The sequence below is a fragment of the Podarcis erhardii genome, assembly GCF_964252035.2.
Source record: "Podarcis erhardii genome assembly, chromosome: 3".
Classification (NCBI taxonomy): domain Eukaryota; kingdom Metazoa; phylum Chordata; class Lepidosauria; order Squamata; family Lacertidae; genus Podarcis; species Podarcis erhardii.
Window position 1 is genome coordinate 113585974 of NC_138507.1, and position 8624 is coordinate 113594597.

The following is an 8624-nucleotide window of genomic DNA, read 5'->3' on the forward strand; positions in this document are numbered from 1 at the left end:
ACAAAGGACAAGGTTTGGCACCGTTCTGGGTTGCAGATACTCCGCTGCAACTGTTTCCAGTGATACTCAAAGCGGCTCCCTGCCTCATTTGCTGCTCCTCAAAGATTTGCCCTCGCTTGCTGTTTTGAGAGCTGATAGGCAGGCCCCCTCCCCACTGCAACAAATCAATTGCTTTCAGGAGGGGTGGGTTTTTTGCATAACTGCCTCTTTCAGTGGAGTTACATTAACAGCATTTCAGGCATGGTCACATATTGGTTTCCAAGAACGGGTTTTGCATCTCCCTTCCCCCCTCCCTCCACCCCTCTCTCTTTCCCCCTGCAATTCCTGCAGTGCACATGTACAAGGATGCTGAGCTTGCGTGCTGGTTTGGTCTGGGTCTAAAAAGGTAAAGGGGACCCCTGACAATTAGCTCCAGTCGTGACCGACTCTGGGGTTGCTGCGCTCATCTCACATAATTGGCCGAGGGAGCCGGCATACAGCTTCCGGGTCATGTGGCCAGCATGACTAAGCCGCTTCTGGTGAACCAGAGCAGCGCACGGAAACGCCATTTACCTTCCCGCCGGAGCGGTACCTATTTTTCTGCTTGCACTTTGACGTGCTTTCGAACTGCTAGGTTGACAGGAGCAGGGACTGAGCAACGGGAGCTCACCCCGTCATGGGGATTCAAACCGCCGACCTTCTGATTGGCAAGTCCTAGGCTCTGTGGTTTAACCCACAGTGCCAGGTCTGGGTCTAGTAGTCAATAAAATACATGGGGGGGCAGGCGAACCCCTCCCCACATAATCTCAAGATACAGTGCTCACACACCACTTGAATGGCAATGCCCATCAACTTTTTTGGGGGGGGGGAGAGGAAGCCCCCTCAAATATTTTATTGGGATGGTGAAGGGACCTTGGCCCCTAGGAGTTGGTTTCTATGCAAGCTGCTCTCTGTACCCACCCCAATATTTTATTACGTTTGAGGAAAACCATGACAGTTTGAAGTGGTATAATACAACAGTGGTACTTCGGGTTAAAAACTTAATTCATCCTGGAGGTCCGTTCTTAACCTGAAACTGTTCTTAACCTGAAGCACCACTTTAGCTAATGGGACCTCCTGCTGCTGCCGGGCCGCCGGAACACAATGTCTGTTCTCATCCTGAAGCAAAGTTCTTAACCTGAGGTACTATTTCTGGGTTAGCGGAGTCTGTAACCTGAAGCCTCTGTAACCTGAAGTGTCTGTACCACAGTACTTTGAATACTGCTTTAAATATGTATAGTGAAGAAGGGGCCTGTGTTGCTTGTTTTCAGCATATACAGGACCAAGAACCCCGGGTTTGCTGCCAAATGTTTATTTCTGCCGTCTAAAGGCTGGGGATAGTCAAGGGTATCCCATACAAAATGGACAACGTGTTATATACATGGGAACAGGAGGCAAACTATTGCCTGTTTCACACAGCCTTCCCTAACCTGATCTCCTCCAGATGTTTTGGCCTACAAAACATCTTGACCACTGTCCACAGTCACTGGGGCTGATGGGAATGCGAGTCTGGAACATCTTGAAGGCTGCAGAACAAGCTGCCCAGAGTAAGAGGTGAAATGTTTATAAAACGATACATGGCATATTGCAGATATTAATGTTGCGCAGCATGAAGCAATAGCATGCATAAAAGCTGGATCCTTTTGGAGTAAAAATTTTCCAGACCCACAAGTATTATTCAAAGCTTTACTAACCAGGACTTCTTCAAAAACAGGTGCAAAGTGATGTATCCAGAAAGTTGTATAGAGCATTTGAACATTCAAGCATAGGTTCTTCTTCTTATATAACATAATTCCAAACAGGTCTAGGTTTCAAAATTCTCCTCAAGATGGAGATTTGCAATCAAATACCACAATCACGTGTTCTAAGGTTAAACATTCATGTGAGAGCTAGCAGAGAAGACCAGCAGTTAATGATCAACTCAGCTAGAGCTCAGAGAGAGCTTCAGTAGGCTTCCGTGGAAATTAATCCTTTTTTAGCAATATACATACAAGCATTCTCCATTTCAATGTGCAATCAAACAATTCTACTTAACATGAAGAAAGTGGACAAAGAAATGTCTTTCCCCCCTCTCTCATAATGCTAGAAGTTGTGGACATTCATTGAAGCTGAATACTGGAAGGTTCAGGATAGATAAAAGAGAGTATTTCACACAGCACATAATCACTCCCAACCTTGGTGGCTTTAATCAAAGATTAGACAAATCCATGGAGGACAGCACTATCCATGGCTACTAGCCATGATGTCTGTGATCTGCCTTCACACTTGGAGGTAGTGGTGCTTCTGAATATCAGTTCCTGGAAACCAGAGGGGGAGAAAGCCCTCTTGTTCTCAAGTCCTGCTTGGAAGTTTCTCACAGGCATCTGGCTGGCCATTGTGGAAGCGGGACCAGATCACTGGATCCATCAAGCTCCTCTTATGTTCACATAATTAACCACCTTTGAAGGTGGATGTCAGGCTTTAGAGAATCCAACCCTCCAACCCCGCACGGAAATTTGCCAGGAATGGATAAGACAAGGAACTTCTTACCAATGCTCTTTATTCAATATTCACAGAGAGAGGCTTAGAAATGCAGCCTCCTGGAGTAATAATAATAATAATAATAATAATAATAATAATAATAATTTATTTGCATCCCGCCCTCCCCGGCTGAGGCCGGGCTCAGAGCGGCTAACATCATAAAAACAACACAATAAGCATAAAAACAGACATCAATTAATTAAAATACATCTTACAATTAATTCAGATAAGTTAAAATCTGGGCAGGTGGCAATGATCAGGGTGTAATTGAGAGTGGTTAATTGCCAGGACCAACTGTTTCCACTGATCATACAAGGACCTGTCAGCGGGGGGGGGGGGGGGGGGGCTCCTTTGGGCTTCTTTTATACAATGGAAAGTAAGTCAAATGGGCAAGACTCGCCACAGGTGAGCAGGAAAGTTTGCAAGCCTCGCCAGACCAGGGTCGGTGTACAAGACACACATACACACACGCCAGTACCTACTGTCTGTTGCTCGTCCTGGAACTTCAGGCTGAGGTTCTGAATCCAAAAGAACCCCAAAGAGCCCACCTTCAGCTCTGCCTGCAGCCACCTAAGGGAACGTAATGGTGTTGCACCGAGTGAAACCCCACCCCTCCGTCTCTCCCATTATGCGTCATCCCTACGATGGCTGATCTGCGCCTTCGGCCTCTGAGCTCTCTCCTCTCCTACTTTCAATGCCTGCCAGGTCTGGGAGAGGAGCGGGTCTGGAATGCATTCTAAAGACACTGAGTCTGTCAGCTGTCACTCCCCTTCCTCTCCCATTATTTCCCAGTTTTCCCCCCTCATCTGCCTCTGAGCTGTAACCTCCCTCAAACCCCTGTTGTAATTCTGAACTGTCTCCTTCTTCTCTGGAAGGGTCAGGGTGGGGAGGTGGTCTCCACCATTCGTCCCCTACCCAGTCCCTGACAAGGGGACCCTCCCCTCCCTTATGTAATGGAGATATGAAACAAATCGAAACAAAACTGGTAGTGGAGCAAAACACCGTCGCCTATCATTTAATTTCATACAGCCCCAGAAATGGTTTGCTGCTGCGAATTAGGTTTCTGAAAACATGTTCATCTTAAATGTCTAGCTAAAAGATTTAAAAGGAAATGTGTGTGTGTGTGTACACACACACACACACACACACACACACACACACATGAAAGATGAATTATTCATCTCATTCTCGGCAGATCACATTAATTAATTTTAAAGGAAAACAAAACAGGCAGCATGCTGTGTCTTTGGGGCTGATCTCGTGGTGAGATGAGGACGAGGGTATGTTTAGCCTTAAGACAAGCGTTAGATGATGGGAAGGATGTGTTGACAGATGGCAAACATTTAAAAGAACAGCAGAGAGCGAGCGAGAAAGAGAGACATTTCACGTTCGTACAGCACTTTCTCAAAGTGAACCAAAGCTTTTCCCATGCATTAAGAAAGTAAGAAGAGATGGCTGAATCAGGTCAAAGGCCCATCTAGTCCAGCATCATGTTTTCATAGCAGCCAGACAAATGCTTATAGGAAACTTGCAAGGAGGACCTAAGGACGAGAGCCCTCTCTTGTGGAGCAAACATTTGGGGGTGGGGGAGAGAGATCAGTAGGAAGGTAGGTCTGTCAGAAAGGGCAGGATCCAATTCCACCATCCTATGAGATTCTTTTTCTTTTCTTCTCTGGCGATCACTCATAGCCAAGTAAGATTGTCTTCCATAAACACAGTTTTAACAATGAGTCCGTAAGTGACTGTGAAGGCCAATTCTGGATCCAGACGTCCTTCCACAGTGGGGACATGGGTTTCCGGGTGGGAGTTGATCACGGTGTGGATTTGCCAAGCGTGCCTTCCTCTTAGCATGTTTCTCCCTTGCGTCCTGAGTTTGTGCTTCTTGAAAGTCCATGGCACCTTTGGTAGAGGCTGTTCTCCAATTGGAGCGCTTGCAGGCCAGTGTTTCCCAGTTGCCAGTGTTTATACTACATTTTTAAAGATTTGCCTTGAGACAGTCTTTAAACCTCTTTGGTTGACCACCAGCATTACGCTTTCCATTTTTAAGTTCGGAATAGAGTAGTTGCTTTGGAAGACGATCATCAGGCATCCGCACAACATGGCTAGTCCAACGAAGTTGATGTTGAAGAATCATTCCTTCTACACTGGTGATCTTTGCTTCTTCCAGTACACTGATATTAGTTCGCCTGTCTTCCCAAGAGATGTGTAAAAATTTTTGGAGACACCGTTTATGGAATCTTTTGAGGAGTTGGAGATGGCGTTTATAAGTGGTCCATGTTTCACAAGCATATAGTAAGGTTGGTAGTACAATAGCTTTGTAAACAAGCATTTTGCTTTCCCTGCGAATGTCCTGGTCCTCAAACTCTGTACTTCATTTGGGAGAAAGCCGCACTCACAGAGCTCAGGCGATGCTGGATATGTGCTCATTTAAGAGGGAATGTTCATTGTAGGAGAGGTTGAGTGAGTATAGACAGGAACTGTGCAGGAAAATGTCTCTCATGCATTGCGGATTTTTGAGGGGATATTTACTGATGGGGGGAGCACTGAATGAGATACCAGTGTGCACACTGGCAGCCATGGGCACCATTTTGGCAACCCCTGGCTTGCAAAGGTATAGACATGACTCACATGGAAGATGTCAAGGGAAACAGGAATGCATGCAAATTCTGGTAGTTTCAGTTGAGAAACGGTTGTGTGGAACAAACCAGTGATGCAATCTATATGGAGAGAGAGACAGATGATGATGATGATACATTTTTATCCCACCTTTTCTCCAATGAGCTCAAGTTGGCATACAAGGTTCACTCTCCTTTATCCTACAACAGCCCTGTGAGGTAGGATAGGCTGTATGGGAGAGGTCAAAGTTGCTGGAGGAGGTGGCATTTGAGCTCATGGCTCCCTATTCAAGGTCAGGCACTCAAGCCACTACACCACACTGCCTCTCTATCGAATTAAACACACTTCTCCTGCGTCCTCTTGTGACGCCTGCCAGGTTTGATTGGCAATTGATGGCGGTGCCACTCCGACAAAACCCTCCCCACACCTTCCAGCCATAACTGCTTACATGAGGCATAAGTGTGTGGCTCATGTTTAATTAGAAATCACATCTCGGCCCTTTGGCAATTGCTTGCGTGCCGTATCAAACCACACCGATCTGATTACTGAAATCATTCAGCTGGGATCACAGCTCTATCACTGGAGCCTCAGATTGATGAAAACCCCTGCAAGGAAAAGGACCTTTGCACTGTGTCCCAGTCAACCCAACAGCCTCCAAATGAAATGCATGACTGAAAGCAGCCGAGGGGGCCTCTGGGCCATCACTGACCTCTGGAATTCGCCCCTCTTGCAAGTGACTCAGCTTGCCTGAATTACCGGCACAGGCTTGCAAAGAGAGAGTTGTAACTCCAGCAATAATCTTCCTCATCCCTTTAATGCATGGGTAGGCAAACTAAGGCCCGGGGGCCGTATTCGGCCCAATCGCCTTCTAAATCCAGCCCGCGGGTGGTCCAGGAATCAGCTTGTTTTTACATAAGTAGAATGTGTCCTTTTATTTAAAATGCATCTCTGGGTTATTTGTGGTGCCTGTCTGGTGTTTTTACATGAGTGGAATGTGTGCTTTTAATTAAAATGCATCTCTGGGTTATTTGTGGGGCATAGGAATTCTTTCATTCCCCCCCCCCAAATATAGTCTGGCCCCTCACCAGGTCTGAGGGACAGTGGACCAGCTCCCTGCTGAAAAAGTTTGCTGACCCCTGCTTTAATGCATCAACTCATACGTGTGTCAAAACAGCGACTCCAGGGGCAAGGCGCAGGGTCATCACTGGCCTTAATGGCTGTGCAGAAGAATCGCTGTTCCTGATGGCCACAGAGTGGACCTGCAGCTTCCAGGCCAGCAGAGATTGAGAAGCCAGTGAGATCTTTTTAGTTTAGTAGGCAGCGACACGGTAGAAGTTTGCAAAATGCCACTGAGAAGGTGGGTAGCTAGAGGGGTTTTAAAAATTTATTCATCTGCTAGAACTTGTAAGAAAGCCAATGAAATTGAATGTTGGAAGATTCAAGACCGATAAAAGTCCTTTGCCATGCTGTGCATAGACGGAACTCAGTGCCACAGGAGGCAGTGGTGACCACCAACTTGAAAAGAGGATTGGGCAGATTCTGAGCACAATTCAAAGTGTTGGTGCTGAACTTTAGAGCCCTAAACAGCCTCGGCCCAGTATACCTGAAGGAGTGTCTCCATCCCCATCGTTCATTCTAGACACTGAGGTCCAGCTCTGAGGGCCTTCTGGCGGTTCCCTCACTTTGAGAATTGAAGTTACAGGGAACCAGGCAGAGGGCCTTCTATGTGGTGGCACCCTCCCTGTGGAATGCCCTCCCTTCAGATGTCAAGGAAATAAACAGTTATCTGACTTTTAGAAGACATCGGAAGGCAGCACTGTTTGGGGAAGTTTTTAATGTTTGATGTTTTATTGTGTTTTTAATATTCTGTTGGGAGCCGCCCAGAGTGGCTGGGGAGGCCCGGCCAGATGGGTGGGGTATATGTAATAACCTTCTTGTATATGTAATAACCTTCTTCTTTGAAACAAACAAAAAATCCCTTCCAGTAGCACTTTAGAGACCAACTAAGTTTGTTATTGTCATGAGCTTTCGTGTGCATGCACACGTCTTCAGATACACTGAAACAGAAGTCATCAGACCTTTATATATAGTGAGAGGATGGGGAGGGCTATTACTCAGAAGGGTGGTGGGAACGGGTGATTAACTGATAGGTGTGGTAAACCTGTTGACGACTGTTAACAACTGCAATTGGTGTTGCAGGAAAAAGCAAGGGGTGAGATGGCTAAAAATAGCTTTGTCATGTATAATGAGATAAGAATCCAATGTCTCTATTCAGACCAGGTCTCTCCATGGTTTTAAGTTTGGTAATAAGTTGCAATTCAGCAAGTTCTCTTTCCCTCCTCCTCCTCCTCCTCCTTCTTCTTCTTCATAAAGCTATCAGTGGCTACTGGCCATGATGGTTATGCTCTGTCTCCACAGTCAACGGCACTGATGCTTCTGACTACCAGTTACTTACGGGGTCCTCGCTGCAAGATCACATTCACCCGGTGCTATACCAGCTGCACTGGCTCCCGGTGGAGTACAGGATCAGGTTTAAGCTGCTGGTTTTAACCTTTAAAGCCCTAGACAGCCTAGGACCCTCGTACTTACGGGACTGCATCTCCTGGTATGTCCCACAGAGGAACTTACGGTCTTCAAACAAAAACATCCTGAAGGTCCCAGGCCACAGAGAGGTTAGGCTGGCCTCAACCAGAGCCAGGTTTTTTTTGGCTGTGGCCCCGATCTGGTGGAACGCTCTGTCACAAGAGACCAGGGCCTTGTGGGACTTGACATCTTTCTACAGGGCCTGCAAGACAGAGCTGTTCCACCAGGCCTTTGGTCAGGGCACAGCCTGACTCCCTCCTTTGGCAATCTTCACAGAACTTTAGCCTAATGGTTGCTATCAATTTGATTTGAATTAATTTTATAATGAAATGATTTTAGAATGTTGTAATATTTTATTGTTGTTAGCCGCCCTGAGCCCGGCTTCGGCTGGGGAGGGCGGGATATAAATACTATTATTATTATTATTATTATTATTATTATTATTATTATTATTACTACTGGAAACTACAGGAAGGGAGAGTGCTCTTGTGTTCGAATCCTGATTGAGGGTTCCTACAGGCATCTAGTTGGCCCTTGTGAGAACTGGATACAGGACTAGATGGACCACTGGTCTGATCTAGCAGGCTCTTCTCATGTTCTTAAAAGCTGATATAAGTGGGACTTATCTAAGGATTATTCGGCCATCAGGAAGAAGCATCTGTCTCAACCCACTTTTTTTTTTTTTAAATGGGGTGAATAAATTTGATGAAATAAATAAATCCTGCTGATATTCATTATGTTCCTCTGAAAGCCAGAAAATCAAGCAGCTTGATCAGTTTGCTTGAAAAAGCTGGCTGGTTGTTTTTCATTTTTTTGCAGAAAGTCTCCTGAGTTTTGGCCATGATCGTTTTGTGGAGATCAAAGGCAAACCTCTATCTTGCACTTGA